This window comes from Phocoena phocoena, chromosome 1 (genome assembly GCF_963924675.1).
Source record: "Phocoena phocoena chromosome 1, mPhoPho1.1, whole genome shotgun sequence".
NCBI lineage: Eukaryota > Metazoa > Chordata > Mammalia > Artiodactyla > Phocoenidae > Phocoena > Phocoena phocoena.
The window spans coordinates 108,004,760-108,022,998 of record NC_089219.1 but is presented as its reverse complement, the minus strand read 5'-3'; the positions used below and the strand labels follow the sequence as shown (position 1 = coordinate 108,022,998).

The 18,239-nt window shown below is 46.1% G+C and overlaps 4 non-coding genes across 4 annotated transcripts; 3 read left to right on the top strand and 1 right to left on the bottom strand.

Moving 5' to 3' along the window:
* Positions 1–5,215: 5,215 nt before the first annotated feature.
* On the top strand, positions 5,216–5,379 carry LOC136140572 (U1 spliceosomal RNA). The gene has a single exon (XR_010657634.1). It is a non-coding gene; the product is annotated as a U1 spliceosomal RNA (small nuclear RNA).
* A 5,541-nt stretch (positions 5,380–10,920) lies between these two features.
* TRNAQ-CUG (transfer RNA glutamine (anticodon CUG)) lies at positions 10,921–10,992 on the bottom strand. The gene has a single exon. It is a non-coding gene; the product is annotated as a tRNA-Gln (tRNA).
* A 1,935-nt stretch (positions 10,993–12,927) lies between these two features.
* TRNAN-GUU (transfer RNA asparagine (anticodon GUU)) lies at positions 12,928–13,001 on the top strand. Its single transcript has one exon. It is a non-coding gene; the product is annotated as a tRNA-Asn (tRNA).
* A 4,686-nt stretch (positions 13,002–17,687) lies between these two features.
* Positions 17,688–17,760, top strand: TRNAV-CAC (transfer RNA valine (anticodon CAC)). Its single transcript has one exon. It is a non-coding gene; the product is annotated as a tRNA-Val (tRNA).
* Positions 17,761–18,239: the final 479 nt, after the last annotated feature.

Genomic DNA, 18,239 nt, shown 5'->3' with positions numbered 1-18,239 from the left:
ATATCAGGCTTAATTGCCCCCAAGACATAAAAACATCTTCGTACTTTCTTGGGCATGGCAAGATTTTGCAGAATTTGGATTTCAGGATTCAGACTAATGGCTAAGCCTCTATATGAAGTCACTAAAGGCCCAGGTACAGAACCATTACTTTGGACTGGGGAAAAAGAAAAGGCTTTTAATAATATCAAACAGGCCCTCACCAGAGCTCCTGCTCTGGGTCTCCCCAATTTTAAAAAAAACCATTTGTCTGTACGTAGCTGAAAAACAGGGGGCAGCTCTGGGGGTCCTTGTGCAAAAGCTAGGAGAAGTTCCTCAGCCTACAGGCTATTTTCCAAACAACTAGATTCCGTGGCCCAAGGTTGGCCTGGCTGCCTCTGGGTGGTAGCTGCCACTGCTTTATTAGTGGAAGAAGCTAACAAGCTTACCTTTGGACAGCCACTGGAAGTCCAGACCCCCATCAAGTACAAGGGATTCTGGAGATTAAAAGCCATCACTGGCTAACTGGAGGCTGCCTTTCTAAGTAGGCAGCCTCCTTGACTCCTCAGAGCTAACCCTCAAAACTTGCCATACCCTCAACCCGGCTACACTGGTGCCTGCTGAAAGCCCAGAACTAACACATTCCTGCCTTGAAACCATTGACCAGGTTTATGCCTGTAGCACTGATCTAACAGACCAGGCCGTAGACAACCCTGAGGAAGAATGGTTTACTGATGGCAGTAGTTTTGTTAAAGATGGAGTCAGTAGGACAGGGTATGCTATTGTGAGCACTCATAGTGTTATAGAAACAAAACCTTTGCCACCTAACATGTCAGTCCAGAGTGCTGAGCTAATAGCCCGAACTTGAGCCTTAACCTTAGGGGAAGGAAAAATTATAAATACATGCACAGACTCAAAATATGCCTTCCTTGCTTTACCTGCCCATGCAGCTATCTGGAAAGAAAGAGGACTTTTAAATGCAAAAAATTCCCCTGTAAGGTATGGGGCTGAGATTTTACATCTTATAGCAACAGTCCAAAACCCAAAACAAGTCTAGGTTCCCTGGCCAAGATGGTATTTGCCAACCGATTGACCCTTGATTATCTATTGGCAGAACAAGGAGAGGTATGTGCAATTGCCAATACTTCTTGTTGCACATATGTCAACACCCCTTTCCAGGTAGAAACAAACATTGAGAAAATTCGACAACAGTTTCAGCAGGCGATTAACCATTATTCCTCGCTATTCAAGATGGGTGGGGAGGGACTTCCCTGGTGGCACAGTGGTTGGGAATCCACCTGCAGGGGACACAGGTTCAAGCCCTGGTCCCGGAAGAGCCCACATGCTGTGGAGCAACTGGGCCCGTGTGCCACAACTACCGAAACCTGCGCACCCTAGGGCCCGCGTGCCACAACTACTGAGCCCGGGTTCTGCAACTACTGAAGCCTGCGAGCCTAGACCCTGTGATCCGTAACAACAGAAGCCACCACAATGAGAACCCCGTGCACCACAACGAAGAGTAGCCCCCGCTCACCGCAACAAAGACCCAATGCAGCCAAAAATAAATAAAACTAATTAAAAAAAAATTCTTAAAAGGTGCACTCCCTGCATCTGGTGGTAGAAGGACAGACACTCTTATTATCAGAGATAGGGAATTCAAGCTGACAAGCTTATATAAACAAACCATGCTACTTCTTTAATTTACTATCCCAAGCCCAAACTCCACTTAGATTGTTTACTAGTTGAGTGCCCAAAACCTAAGTTCCTTTGTCCCGTCAATTACTCACAAACTTAGAGTTTCTCTGTCTAAAAAATACAAAAGCTACCTGCTTTGGCAACTTCTTAGGTTCCATTTCTATGAAATTGATCTCGTGTGGCCTTCGCTGGCAGTGGCTTCAAGCAGGATCTCAGTGTCCAGACCAGAGGTTGAAGCCAGGCTTTGACAGTGAGAGCACTGAATCCTAAGCACTAGACTACGAGGGCCAGTGGCTAGTGACAAGGCTCTAGCTTGTCTGCTTTGTAGAAATGAATTTCAACAAAGATACAGAAAGTACAGAAACAAGTGAAGTGTTTTATTAGGAGGGAAAAAAAGTACATGTGAATAGACACACAGGAGCGGGCTCAGAAAGAGAGAAGCACCTTCGTGGTAGTTGAAATCATTTATATGGGGCATTTCTTCCAGGTTTCCTCTGGCCAATCATCCTGCTTTGCTTGGCTCTGAGTCCGTATTTGGTATAACTCGGGGTCCTCCCCTGTGTGCGCGCAGGATTCCAGCGCAGAGGCCTGCGGGAAGGTTGACACCACTTATTATGGGGTGGCGCCCCCCCTCCCTTTTTGGTCCCCCGAGGAGCCTTTCTGCACATGTGTAGTCGGGAAGGTCTCCTTGACCTCAAGAATGAGAAATACGTGTGTCTTTATCTTTTACCTGGCAGGACTCAGCTCCGCTCTGCCCCTGCCTTTGTCTGTATTTTGGAACATCTGTCCACAGCGGACAGACTCCTGCTGCTCAGCTGCTGAAGCAAGTTTGTGTACCCGACACAAACTGAAACATCGGAGTTTGGAGCAGAGAAAGGTTTATTGCAAGGTCATGCAAGGAGATGAGGTGGCTCATGCCCTAAAAAGCCCTGAGCTCCCCAAAGGGTTTCAGCAAAGCAGTTTTAAAAGCCAGGTGAAGGAGGGGGTGTTGCAGGTTGTGTGATCAGCTTGTGCACAGTTCTCTGATTGGCTGATGGTGAGGTAGCAGGGCGGTGTCACAGGGGTTAACATTATCAGTCCTTAGGCTCCTGGAGGCCTGGGGCTATGTGCTCATGGTTTTCAAGTAGTTAACATCTTCCATTTGTTGGAGAGGTGGGGTTTTCCACATATGCAAAACAACTCAGGAAATGTGCATCAAACACTATTATTTAGGTATTTCAGAGAGGAGCTAAAAGCAGAGAATATGGGGAAAGGCCTGTCCTCCCCTCACAAAGGCCCCAAGGGGTCCTGCTCGGTTACACAGCCAGGGGACCATTTATCTCCTGCCTCAAGATCTCCCAGTACATGAATTAAAATTTGTTTATTTTTCTCCTGTTAACCTGCCTTGTGTCAATTTTATTATTAATCTAGCCTAAAGAACTCAAGAGGGATAGAAGGAGAAAATCCTCCTCTTTAACCCCCCCTCCCAGCACTATCCCATCCTGAGAACCCCACCCTCGTGATCTATCTCCAATACTGTCACATTGAGGGTTAGGGCCTCAATATATGAATTTAGGGGGATACAGTTCAGTCCATAGCAATAGGAAGACAAAGGAGTAGTTATGAGACCCAGTGTAATGTTGGGGAGGATCACTGCACAGGACTGTCATCTTTGTAGTGACTCCAAACTGAGGCTTGGCAGGGAAGTTGATGGAGACTTTAAAAATACTCTGACTTCTGTCAACTGAAAAAAAAAAAAAAGAAAAGCACAATCTAAAAGTTGAGAGTTATGTTTTATTCAGCGGACTTTCTGAGGACTCCAAGCCTTGGAGGCAGCCTCTCAGACAGCTCTGAGGGACTGCTCCAAAGAGGTGAGGGACGAGCAGGATATATAGGAGTTTTGCAACAATAACCAGGTTGTGGGAACATCAAAAGATTACTATTAATTAAAGAAAACCAGACATCTCAAGTTAATGAATTTAGTACTTTTCTACGTTTGGGAAGATGCAAAGGAAATCAGTCCTTTGCTATGCACCACAGCTGCCTGGGTCCAGTATCCGGTTCTTTCCCATCCTGAGCCCCCTCAGGGTGCACCGTTGGGGGTGGCTGCATTGGCTGACGGCTTGACAGCGGGCAGCCGGTCTGTCTCCTTCCTGAGTTCCCTCAGGACTCACTGTCAGGGGGTAGTGGCTGAGGCTTGATGGCCCAGCATCCTTTGTTTGCTGATCAGGCAGGCAAACTTTTTCTTTCACATCTCTCTCCTCTCCTTTCTGATCTCCTTCCTTTGGCTGTACCCACCTGGATCCCAAAGGCAGGAAAGAGCAGGAAATGCTGGTTGTGGGGGTCAGCCTCAGGCACACAGATCAGGGGAGAAAGGTATAGAGGGAATGTGGAAGGGCAGAGAATTTTCAGCACAAATGTAATGTGAAAGAGAAAACTTCCAAAAATGTGCAACTCATAACGCACGGAACATATGCAAGGAGAAGTGTTAAAAAATAATTTACAGGGCTTCGGCTCAGTGGTTGGGAGTCCGCCTGCCGATGCAGGGGATACGGGCTCGTGCCCCGGTCAGGGAAGATCCCACATGCCGCGGAGCGGCTGGGCCCGTGAGCCATGGCCGCTGAGCCTGCGCGTCCGGAGCCTGTGCTCCGCAACGGGAGAGGCCACAACAGTGAGAGGCCCGCGTACCGCAAAAAAAAAAAATAATAATTAATAAAAATAATTTACAGAGAAAGGTAAAATCATGACTCGCGTAGTGATAACAAATGAACATGTGTCGAAGAAGGTATTTGACTCCGAAGTCAGAGGGTAGCAGATAGGTGTTAAAATCTGTTCAAGGACAGAGTCAAAACAACACCTGAAGACGGGGAATAAAATGAATGAAATTTCCGATGAACGAAATTGAACTTTCAAGAATGGAATAGAGTTCACGGCCATTCATAATGGTTAATGCGTTTTACTAGACGTACACACAATAGTACATCACAAAGACAACTGGATTTGAAAGGAACCGCTTTCCCCTGGACTCCTAAATGTTCTCTATTCTGCGCATTGAAGGCCGTTACAGTTCCCAAAAGGTGCTCAGGCTTCAGCAGGCCGCCAGACAGGTGCTCGGCAGGACAGAGATTAAGCAGCCAGCCACGCGCTCACGGCCCCAACGGGTGGGGGCGGGTGGGGGCGGGTGGGAGGAAAAGAGCGAGCGGTCGACGTCACTTCCCCCAGAGGGCGCCCGCCCTCTGGTAGGCTTGGCTGGACGGCGTGGGAGGAGGGAGGCACGGAGTAGGGCGGGGCGTGGGCTGGATGGGAGCGGTAATTCCCGTTGGCTTGACGGATGGGGCGTGTCGTATGTAGATATCTCAGCGCAGGGTCTGCTGGTTCGTGATCTGGTGGTGAAAGACACATGATCTCCCGTGGTATGGGAGCGAATCGAGGGCTGTTGGTTGCAAGTGCATGGATCAGCTGTGTGGAAGGGGCAGGAAGGCTCGGGGCTGCGGGGAGGAAAGTGACCGTGTGTGTACAGTATAAGGCGTCTGAGGGTGCGTCAGGGCCGATGGAGGCATAGTTCATACTTACCTGGCAGAGGAGATACCATGATCCCGAAGGTGGTTTTCCCAGGGTGAGGCTTATTCATTGCACTTCGGATTTGCTGACCCCTGCGATTTCCCCAAATGTGGGAAACTCGACTGCAAAATTTGTGGTAGTGGGGGACTGCGTTCGCGCTTTCCCCTGTTGTTTACGCGGTATAAAGTCAGAGCTGTGTAAGTGGGTGTGGGGAGATTCCTGTACCTTTACGTTTCCAGCGGGGGGTGGTTCTGCGATGAACTCGGTTGTGTGGTCAGTTGTGCTGGTTAAGAGCTGAAAACGTGAATTTCACCCGGCTGGAGGCAGCATCGCTTAACTGTGTTAGCAGTACGTTATACTATACAAGGTGCTAGCAGCTGAGTTACGGAAGACGCGTTTTGCCCGCGTAGAGGTTTCGCCTGTTATCGCCGGAATGTGTTCCCAGCGTTGGTGCACTGAAAATGGCGGCGCCCGCGCAGCTCCCCTGAATGTGAAGTACTGAGTGTTCCCATCGCTGAGGAGCGGGGATTCGGGCTGTTGTAGGAAACCACGGCTGTGCTGCGCACTGTTATGCTTCGCGGTACGCGGAACGCTTTCCGGGCGTAAACGACGTAAAACGTAACTGTGGTTAAATTTTAGGTCTCACAGGGACGTCAGCGTTCGCTTACGCCACGGGACCCGAAGTAAATAACCGGATACCGCGTAACTGGTTTTTTACTGGTTTGTGTGGTGAACAGCCGCAGAGCAGGTAGATGCGTTTACTTACCGGTTCCGTGCTTTGTAATTCGGAACTAATATTCTGAAGTGGTCAGCTGCTTCGTTTGTAATCAGGGCGGGGGTTTTCGGTAGGTAACCCGCAAACTTATTCCTTTTTTCCATCTCAGGCAGTCTCTTCGTCTTTCTCGGTCCTGTTCCTTTTCCTGCCTTTAGCCTTTCTTTTCAGCCCTTCTTTTACTACTTACTTACATAGACAAAAACAGTTCTCTTTCAGTCTCCAGTTTGCACGAGACCTGCTTCAGTGGCCTGGCAAGTTCAGAAATTACCTTCACATCCGTTTTCGATAAGTAGCCGCAGGAGTTGTAGGTAACATGTTTTCATTTAGTAAGGAGTAGTTTTAGTTTTTTCCCTATTGAACTACAGTTTAGGAGAAAACGCCAGGCCCAGCGTTGGCAGTTGTGGGCTTTTCACAAACTCCTTTCCCAGGCTGTGGTATTCCCTTGCTTCACCGTCACTGCTGATCCACGAAGTCCTGGCAAACAGAAACTGCTGGGCCGAACAGTCAAGGTAGGACCATGGACGAAAAGACTGTCGCCCCCTCGTGGCTACCTCGGGGACGGCACTCTTAGATCCGCTCAGCTCCGGAAGCCTCTGCGACCCGTGGGGGTGCTGGCAGGGAGAGGGGGAGTGAAGATGGGCGAGTGGAGATGGAGATGGAGATGGGGAAGGAGTGATACTTAAGGGTAGGTCTAAAGAAAACTAGGTCCAAAGAAAACTAAAAAGCACAGGACCCAGGTCGAGTATGTAGATCATTGGAAGTGAAAGTAAAAAACAAAAGTGCTCTTCTCCCCAGCAGCGGGCGTTTTCCCTGCTCAAATATAAAATAGCTGAACCAAGACGAAAGTTAACTTTCAATGCCCTACTGATGAGAGAACGGGTTTTTAGAGTTTTTAACAGATTTCCTTAGTCTCAAGGTTGTCCGCGGTATTATGCTCTGGATCCCTGATCGAGGAGTTTCTGACCAAAAGAAGCCGAGCAATAAATACCGTGACTAGGAACTGCTTGGATATTGGTTTCCAGGCCTATCAGACATGGCGAGGTTATTACGAAGACATTGGGTTGCCTCTGGGGTTAGGAGCCCAACCTCGCGGGGGCGGGGGTGGGGGTGGGGGTGGGGGCTCCGGGGGAGGGCTCCTTTTCAGTCCTGGTGCCTTCTGTTTGAGCTTGGGCCAACTCCGATTTGCTAGGCCGATTTTGCAAGCGTCATATGAAAATAATATTACGTACTTCGTGAACTTGTGTAGATTAAATGAGATAATCTAATAACACACCTAGCATAGTGTGTGGCTTATATTAAGTATGTCCTGATAGGAAACAATCAAAGATAAGCTTGTACTTCAGGTTTTTGTAACATTTGAATACATTTTGTATTTGCGAATGTAACATCCACTCACAAAATAAATTCGTATTAAAGAAGAAAAGATTTTATATGGAATTTATGAAACATATGCCCACAAACGGGACTTGTTTATAGCAGCTTTGTTCATCAATGCAAATGTCCAGCACGAGGTGAACGGATATAATTGTGATATATTCATTCAAAGGAATACTAACTACTCTTTTTTTTTTTTTTTTTACTAACTACTCTTTGATAAAATGAAACAAATTCCTGATACAGGGCCCCAATATGCATTACTCCCGAAAACATCACGCTGAGTGATGAAAAGAGTACATAGTCTGTGGTTCCATTTATGTGAATTTCTAGAACAGGCAAAACTAATCCATAGTGACAGGAACTAGATCACTGATTTCCTGGGACAGGAAGTGGTAGGGGGATCGACGGCAGAGGACATTTTGGAGTACTGGAAATGTTCTTCCTTCTTGAACAGGGTAGTGGTTACGTGGGTACATTCATCTGTCGAAAGTCATCAAACTTGAAATGGATGCATTGTATTATTTTCAAATTACAACTCAAGAAATTTGATTTTAAAAAGTAATAAGAAGAATCATTCCAAATTTTAATGTCTTAATTATTATCATTATTATTATTATTAGCCTTAGAGGGTTCTTTTAGAAAAGTCTCTCTCTTGTGGTAAACAATTTGATTGAAATTTCAGCAATTTCCTCATTTTTGTATCTTTTTCTTCCATTAACTTTATGCACTATTAAATTGCATACTTTAAAATAAAACTAGAATCTATAAGAGCTCAATTTTATAAAAACAAATACATATATAGATATACCAAAATGACTCCATCAATATTTACCTACCTTAACAGAAGTTATTTTTGAATTTCAGATGTTTCAAATTTTTACATATTTGCATTTTCTGCATCATTTGAATTTTACATAATAAGCATATATAATTTTTGCAAAAATTAGAGTAACTTAAAAATAGAATCGAAGAAAAATACGTAAAGATGTTACCAGTAGTTAATTCCAGGAGGTGGGACTATGGATGGCTGCTTATTTACTTCTTTATATATATATTTAACATTTTTAAATTTAAAGAAAATGAATGACCTGGAAGTGAAGGAACAGAATAGCTATGGAAGAAGTATGGCGTAGGTGAGAGGAAAAGATAAAGGGAAGGAAAAACCTAGTTCTGGCAGGAATTGTGTTTAAGTTGGAGATGTGCGGGGAGCAGCTGTTGGGATAAGAAGGATGTTTGGGAGGCAGGTGGGTCATGAGGATATTTAGGACAGTTTTATGCCCGTTACGTGACTCCTCCTTGGTGTTTTTTTCAAAAGAAATATACAGACTTAAATTTCTTGTCAAGCATCTTTACCATTTTTGTTCCTCTTTGATTGGGAGCATATCTTGTGGAGCCAGGCGGGCTTCCGTTCAAATTCCTGCTTTCAAATCCCGCTCACTGACTGAGCGATGAGACAAGTTACTTAACCTTTTCACGCCTCAGTTTTCTCATGTGGGAAGTGAGGACGACGATATGATATAGGCCTGTTGAAAGGATTAAATGAGTAAACCCATGTAAAACTTGTAGACTATGCCTGGGCACACGGCACTAACATGTAATCATTGAGTGTAAGCTCTTGTGTTTTGGGCACAGCACTGCATAAAGACTCGGTGGGATTTTATTTAAGTTACTGATACTTTTGAGTGGCTGTGGACCCTCCTAGAGAGAGTAAAGCAATCCTCTCTGACCAGCAGTAACCTCCTGGGCTGGGAGGATCTGCAAGTATATTAGCTCATGTGATCAGCTCATCAAAAGGGGAATAATGGTCCAATTCCTTGCTTCAAGAATGCCCCAATGTAAAAAAAATAAAAATCATGATTTTACAGTAGAAAACATTTCTACACATGACACAAGACCCAGAATTTTAAAAGAGTGATACATATGACTACGTAAAATTTTATATTCAAAATACAAGCAATGAACTTTAAAAATATCATACATGTGGTACAAAGTTACATATGCCCCAAAACTTGTTATGGGAAGCAGTAGTCCCCTGATCCCATCCCACATTTCTTTTTTTCCAGGGGTAACCACTTTCAACTCACATAACCTACTGTTTGGCTATTTATCTCCTTATCTCTAAAGAAATATTGAGACTCTGATTTTCCAGTTTCCCACCCCAGGCCCTGCAGACCGGCCTGCAAAGGGAAGAGTGGAGTTTGTGTGTTTCCCTACCCTCCAGTCGTCTCCAAGGCAGCCGCCAGGACTTCCACTGGCTTGCAAACCAACACAGCCCACCTCACCCCTCCAAACCCAACGGCAAAGGAAACTTTGCAAGAACAAATGCCAGGCAAGCAGCTTGGCGATTTGGGGTGGAAGCGGGTTCTCGGGCAGGTCGGTAAAGGGTGGGAGCGCTCCAGAATGAGGAGCTGTGGTCGCCCAAACCCAGCGACTGCCCCCGCTGCAGTGCCCGCCCAGCTCCTCTCCCTTCCAGCCCCTTTCTCCCTTCTGTGTCATTCTCTCCTCTTTCCTGCTCTTTCCCTTCCTCGGATATTTTCGCCGGCCTCACGCCTTTCTCGTCAAGTCCTCCAAAGACAGCTGTGTCGTTCGGTCCTTCGTAACCTCTGAAAGTTCCAGAATCTCAAACTCAGAGAGATGCTCCTTAGCACCTGGAAGAGAACATTTTAATTAGCTATTCAAGTCCATCACAAGCCTCATCCATACGTTTCTACCGAGCAGTAGAGGACAAAAGTGTTTCCATCCGGTCACGTCCTGGGGCGTCTTCTCGGTGGAGCAGAGTCGCGGCAGGACGAAGGGGCGCCCGCCGGTCCCGGACTCGGAGCGGCCCCGGCTCGTCTCACCTTCGGCCCCGGAGGAGCCGGGCCGGGCGGCCGTGGGTCAGGGACTTGGGGTCTCCTCAGACGCCGGAATCCGCGGCCGGGGCTCCCCTTTCTGGCTGAGCTTGGAAAGAAAGGAAGAGGTTTCCTGGAGTGAAGGTTCAAATCTTAGCCTAACAGCGGCTTTTCGTGTCCAACGGAGACTTAGGAGCGAGCAGTTCTGAATAAAATGGGTGTAAACTGGGATAGGATCCATTAATATTCGGAATAATAAATAGGGCACCTGAATACATTACGGTACTTCCCATCCAGGCCTGGAACCCTCGACCCGAAAGCTAAGACGCTGTCACCCTGGCTGCTCAGCGACGTCACAGCCCCGCACCGCGACCCTTTACTCACAGGGACAAGCGCGCAGTTAGTTACAAGACGTGCGGTGCGAACCCCCCTTGCGGGGCAGGAGTCAGTGGGCGCAGCCTCTGCCTTTTGCCCCCGAGACCCAGGGTGACCCGACGAGGGGGTGCCACCGGCTCGGTCGCTACGCCCCTGGGCGGCGGGGCCGGGGCCTCCGGTGGCCAACGACGGGCAGAGTCGCCAGGGTCCAGCGGGGACGCCGCGGGCTCGTCCCCTCACCTGCCCTCCACGTCCGCGTGGACCGCGCGGACCGCGCCTCTCCGGGACGCGGGAGCGGGAAAGCACGTCCCATCTGAGGAGTAAAAAAATCCTTCTTCTAACTAAACAGAAAGGTCCCACCGAGATTTGAACTCGGATCGCTGGATTCAGAGTCCAGAGTGCTCACCATTACACCATGGAACCGGCTTGAAACGTGCTCGCTCTATGCCGCCAGAGATGGGGAAGTAAGTACTTATTTAGCCTCCACGCGTCCCAGCGATAATCCCAGGGCATTTCTTCTACGGTCCCGACAAGACTTGAATACGGTTGACCCGCGTGGGTGGTCCTCCGTCTTGCTTTCTCTCTGCTCCTCTCCTTTGATTGACTTCTCTCAGTTCACTTGCACCTCAGAAAATGAGGTAAAATCCACTTTGGGCTTCGGGCCAGGGAAGAGCCCCTGAAAGTCTCCATCATAAACCACATATTCTGCCTCAGTTTGCCAGAGTGTCCCATCCTGAGGTAAAATTTCTGCAGATAATAGTGTTACTTTTCTTCGCCTTCACACTTTTCCCATTGCCCAGAGAGGGCAGACGATTGTCAGGGCAGGACTTGGGACTTCCTGGGTCCCTTGGCTACACAGCACCGATGACACTCCAAAAGCTGCCACCACCTCCTACGTGTAATATATAAAGTGTGTCAGCAGTGGGATGGGCATGGGAGGCAGGAGACCTCTCCTTTTCTTCTTCATACACTTCTGATGAAGGGGGGCTAAGTTTTTCTTACAACCACTGTAGATTTGTTAGATTTACCGTGCAAGTAACAATTAACGTTTACACCAAACACTGAGACAAACCAGGCCATACTCACCTGGGGTGACTCAAAATCAACGACGTGCTGTGGAGGCCACAAGGCAGCGCTATGACACTTCGGCAGTCACAGACTCTTTCCTCACAGCTTGGGCAAGTCAGTTTCATTCCAATTTCTTAATATATCATGACCCAGAAGTTGGCTTAAAAGAAGTGTACACATATCCAGGTACCCAAGAGCACTCATTGCTGGGTCATAGAGCATGTGCATCCGAGTTGTCTGACAGTGTATACAGTATTTATGTACACAAAATACCACCACACTAAATATTTACATGTGTAATAGGTATAAATCCACACTATGTCTCAAAATAATAATCTGCGTTATTTCATTTCCCCTTTACTTCTTCATTTTCTCCCAAAGCCATTTCTCCCCTTATCCAATACACTGAACAGAAAAATTCGCATTAAAAGAAAAGAGCTGTCGGCCAAAAAACAGAGTCAGTAAGATGCCCAGTGTTGCTGGGAGACGTCCCAGGGACTGGACAAGAGTTGACTCAAGGAGGAAGGAGGCCCTTGTTACCAGGAGGAAGTTCACAGCACCGGGCTGAGGAGAAGATGAAACTCCCTTCTGGAAAATCAAGAAGCTGAGCGGCAACAAACAACACGAAGCGCTCCTCCAGGAGAACTTCAAGGTCAGTCAAGGTTTATGAGTGCAAGGACCACAAGGGGTCTCTGGCTGATACAGGAAGAAAAGAAATCCGTGGAAAGGACGTTGAGGGATCACAGAATGGCCGGGAAACCCGGAGCGTCCTGCTGAGTGCCAGACCCTGTTCTGGGCGTGGGGACGCAGGGGCGACCGTCACGGCGACTGCTGCCGTTGTGGAAATCGCGTGACGGACACAGGAAACCAAAACACCACACCGGCCCCCGGAGGCCTCTCGGAAGGGTGGGCAAAGTCTCATTCATTGGGTGCCGGCGAGGAAACAGGAAGAGCCGTCATGGATGCCCACCGGGAGTTCAGCTATCCTTGGACCCCATTCGGTTCAGGCCCAGAGGGTCCCGGCCCGGGCTCCGGGTGTCTCCGGGGGCGCAGGCATCTGAGACGAGTGAGGGGCAAGGCGGGGTCAGGCCATTCTGCTGCCCTTTTAGTTTCGGATAAGGCACCTAAGGCACCAGTTTCAAACAGGATAAAGAACATCATTCATCGCTCTAAACTTTCCGTTTCTCCGAGGCTTTCGAACTGGCACCGTTCTCCTGCGGGACAGGCGGCACATGCTGAGAATTAGTAAGTGTCTACTGCAAAGAGAGTCCAGAAAAGGCACGTGCTGTAGTCTCTGTGGCGCAATCGGTTAGCGCGTTCGGCTGTTAACCGAAAGGTTGGTGGTTCGAGCCCACCCAGGGACGGTGGGAGAGTTTTCTTTTCTTTTCTTTTTCCCCCCAGAACCCATCCAGGGTTTTCGGTGCTGAATACCATTCCAGGCGTTCCATGCTGATTATTACCTGTACATCTGCTCCCACAAAGTTTACCGAACTGTGTTCGGGGTCCTGTCCACCTCACCACTGCTGCCAGTCTTGGGCCACACTCCCCTTCCCAGCTCTATTGTCTATCGTCTCTACTGGACTCCATACTTGCCTAACTCACGACCTCCTGAAAGAGATCCAGGAAGCCACGGTCTGGTGGGATAAAGTCTTTATTCTGCCAAGTCTATAGACTTGGACAAGAAAGTCATATATTATGTGTCTTAAACTTTTCATCTGTGAACGTTAGTACTTGTTCTATGAATGATGTCAGCAGTGAACCCATCATCATAATTCTCCTCTGCATTGTTTCTGATAAAGGCCTTTCTTCCATGGTTGTGTATTACTTGGTTTCATGGTTTCACGATGACGAATATGCTGCAACCGTCATTATCGTACACACACCTCTGACCACTCGTGCAGGTGTTTCCATAGCGTAGGGATCTGGAAGTGCAAGTGCTACCTTTAGTGTTTCTATGCTTCTAATGTTGGTAAATCCTTCAGATTTTCCTCCCACAGAAGTGGGACTGAAGCATATGCCATTTTATTTTCCAGTCTTTCAATGTCCCTTTCTTCATTTACTTGCCAACACAGCAATCTTTGTATACATCTCTCTATGATAGTCTAACTAATAAAGGGAGCAGTGCCCTCCCGACATAAGTAAGGGGAAGGACAACAGAGGGACATTGTGGGCATTACACAGAGATATTCTATTGCATATGTTCGAAAGCTCAACATTCAATATTTTTTAAATCCTCCAAGAACTGGAATTGTTTTCTCTGCTGACCTAGTCAACAGGGTCCAGAGAAGACTGCCCAGAATGACCTCTTTGGTAACGTCCTGCCAAGCAACTTATCCAAAGAGAAGAATCTCGCTGATCCCAGAGGTTTTTCCCTTCTCCCCTTTTCTCTTTTATTTATAAAATTTGCTTATACTTTTAATTTGATGAAAACAATCTAATGCCTGTCCTTCCTCGTATAAAAAGGGGAATAAGTGTTTCTATGTTATTCCTTGTCCGTTTTTTGTTTGTTTGTTTTTTGGATGTGACTATAAAACTTAGCCCATCTAAGACACATCGTGGGAGCCAACAGAATCCTGCCCCCCCACAGGTTCCTGCTTCAGACCTGGACCCTTAGAGTTATTAGCTCATGTTTCCTCTGTTCTGTTAAATCTCATGCGCAGAAATTGAGTATTTTGGCTTTTTCGTACTGTGTGGTTACTGGACAAGGATTTTCTCTCTCTCTCTCTCTCTCTCTCTCTCTCTCTCTCATTTGTGCATCACTAATTTCTCCTCTCAGTGCGGGATTCTGGTTTTAATTTTAGGAAGTGAACTTCTGGGGATAATCCCTGTTTGATGGTGGTTGACAGGGATCCATTCGCTGTTAGGTAGAAGATGACAGCTAATCTGGACCATGAGTCTTTTTTGTCTGATGCCTGTCCTGAGGATTCTGGTATTTTCTGCTGTGTGACACCGCAGCAGTGAGAAGCTGTCCACCTCTTGTCTTTCCACTATTTGGGAAAAACCGCGTGGGTCAAGGCAATCCTTGTCAATAACGGCAAAAGTGTAGTAGGTACAATAAGGATGATCTTAATATGCAATGGTTCCCTCATAAGGAGCTTCACAGGAATAAGGGGATTAATACAGGAAGAATATTGAATTTTTAGCATGGAATACGCAGATTTCTTTTCATTGGTATACTCAAGTTTCTAAATAACTGAAAAAATTCAAACAAATGTCCTTTAGGGATTGCTTACATCAGACTACAGGAAGCAGAGGAAAGACATTTATATCATTACAAACAAGCAACCAAGTCAGCAACATGAGCACTTGTGGCAACCCTACAAGTCAAGATTTAAACATTCCAGAACTCTAAGCCAGTTCAGTCCTTAATACAGATGGATGAGGAGCAATGACGTCATGCACAGATACATACCCTGGAAACTCAAAAGCATATCACAGGAGTACTCCGATTTTCATGAATGAGCTTCCTTCAATGACCTAATTTGGCTCACTTATTTCATTTTGTTTCCCTCACTGTTAGTTGCTGTTAATACACATCGTTGCCTCTGCTTTCACCTTAAATAATGCGCACTAGTTTGATGAATTTTTTTCCCTTTAAATATATTTTCTCAGAAACAAAACAATATACTTTCTCTTCCTTGGGATAGAATAGACAAATTTGGCCTCTAAAACTTTAAATTAATTAAAAATTAATTTCCCAATTAATTTCAGAAAAGTAATAATCACTTATGTAAATATAAAATAAGAAAATTAAGAATTTCTGGGAAAAACGCATTACTACTTATGCTTTCAATGTGGTATTTATATGAGGAAAAATTTTGTTGAATTGGTGACAAGGAACTATAACAGATTTAGCTGTAGATTAAATTAATGGTCTTGATTACTTGGAAGAACAGTGAGAAATGAAATGAAATTGATTACAAAGACAACCGTTAATACTTTTAAGCAATTTAAATAATTTATACGTTTTATTTATAATGACATTTAAAATGTTTATGTCATGTGGTGTGTTTTTATCGAGGTTACTCAGAAAACTTAGATTGGTTTAATAATTTTGGTCTACAAATGACTATATATATTTTTTCAGATTATCTTAAAATGTAGAAAATAATGGTGGTATAATATTCTGGTATGTAAGTCTTGGCTTTATTTTGGCTTCAACATCTGAGTTAAGTTGGACTTCTTAAATATCTTATACTGGTTGTACCAGTTAAATAAGGAAACATATTCAGGAAGATTTCAATGTCATTAAAAAAATCATTTAAATTTATGTGTTGAAGTATATTAAATATACTAGTCAAGTACATTAAATATACTAATATCTTTAAAGAGGAATGACTACTTGTAATTCTAGAAACCAGACGACCCAATTATGCCGCTTACAATTTCTGGTAAATATTTTTAGGTGTCATCTAATATGTGATTCCATATATACGAATATATGATTCCAACATTCTCACGTTCCATCATGTGTCAGCTTAAATTACAAATTCAACATCTAGAGTTAAATTTAAATCTTGACTAACATTAACTTGATTTGATTAATGAATCATCTTTGGTTGCCTGAAAATTCTCTCTTTGTCCTTCCCGTTTGCCCTGATTTCCTGATAGGTTGGCTGACAACAGCGCTTTCGTTGGGGAATGCTGTTGTTTTCTGGGTTCACATATATTTCTATATTTTGTAGGTTTGCGGCTGGTGCTGTGGCTATTCTTATGTGTTCCCTTGACCAAAGTTCAGTAGAGGGCTTGTGTTTTCACTGCTCTGACACGGCAGAATCATAACCTTAATGCACACTGCACAGCTTCTGAAAGCTTCTCAAAGCGCCTCCTTGCTTCTCGTTACACATTCATTTTTTGCATGGCCCTTGCTTTTTATCACAGCAAGCACCAAAATCCAGCTTTGCACAGAAATGATATCATTGAAAAGCATGTAGACTAATCTAATGTTGGCAGATTTTACTATGTAAATTACACCTCAATAAAGCTTACTTTTAACATAAAAGGACAAACAAAACCAAATGTTGACAGGATGGAGAGCACTGGAAATTCTTATTCATTTCTGGAAAGGGTATAAAAAAGTTCAACAGGTTGGAAAAAAATTTGGCAGCATCAACTGAGGGTCATACATACACAGTTATATGCTGTGTCCCAGAAATCGTACTGGTAGCTGTGCTACACCTTTGACCTGTGCTCTCCAATATGATGGGTAAAGGCCACATAGGGCTATTGAACACTTGAAAGTTGCTAGGGCCACAGGTTGTAGTGATAATAGTTTGACGTAGTAAGTCTCCTAAAGCCTTAAAATAGATTAAACTAGAAAATTCAAAATTCCTTGTGACAGGTTTGAAAACTAATAAAGGGAAACGTCACTAAAATGAAGTCGGGAGACCAGAAGTGGGAGCTCTCACGGGGTACCACTCAAGTTCAAAGACAGAAAGTATCGTCAGTTACAGACCCAGACAGAAGAAGCATCAATAGGAAAGAATCATCGATTACAGGCCCCAACAGAAAAACATGTACGTTGCATCTCCTGCAGGAAACCAGCAACTTGGCAATGAGAAACCGTCATCACCCTGAACTTTCACTTTTCTTCAGAGGGCTTGATTTCAAAACAACCTCCCTTTGGAGAAATGCAGCTGGGACCCACAGGATCAGCTCCAGAGAGAGAGAAGCTCACTGGAATGAACCTAATTCTCTACCTTTTCGCCTTAGACCCAAAGGGCACTTGCGCGAACCCCCGGCTCCCGCGGCTTCTGGGAGCTGAGGAGTCAGCGGGGGCGACCCCTGCACTCGGGGGCATAGCTGTGGATCCGAGGACTCTGCGGTCCGTGAGGGAGCCCAAAGGCCGTCTGTGGGAGGCTCGGGGGGTCCTCCTTTCGGGGCAGGCTCGGAACCCTAAAACCAGGGCCTCTCGGAAGTCGCAGACTCCTTGCCTGAGAGATCTTGGGGCTTCAAAGTTCATTCTTCAGTTTAAAAACTTGGCGACTAGGATAGTGGTGGCAGGACCTACGGATTTCAGGAGCGTGTCACTCAGCTGTAGCACCTGCCGTGTTTCCGTAGTGTAGCGGTTATCACGTTCGCCTCACACGCGAAAGGTCCCCGGTTCGAAACCGGGCGGAAACAAACGTTCTTCCTTTCCGAAACGTTTACCTACCTTCCCTTTTAAAAAAGCAAAACGGGCGAAAGGCAGGGGCTGAGGCAGCGGGCGCAGCTGCATTTTCCATCCCCAAGGTACAGGCCAGGAGTTCCGTTGCTGCCTGAGAGCCTGCTCAGCGCTAGGAGCCAGCCCTCCTTTCTCCGCTCTGAGTCACTGCGGAGTCCAGGCCACAGCCAGCTGACCCAAGTGCGCAAAGGACAAAGCTGACCGGCTCATTTTTACATCCGGAAATCCCCTCTCCTCCTAAGCAGGCGCCTAAATCTCTTGCACATGTTCACGCGAGTTATGTCTCTGGAAACCAAGGAGTTCATCCCTGGCTTGGCTTCACACAAGTTCATCCCTTCACACTTGGCTTTCCCCCACCTCGGCACACTTAACGCAACAGTTTGATTTGCGTGACGGAACAAAAGAGACCGAACCCAGCTGTGCACCGGGGACTCGAGCC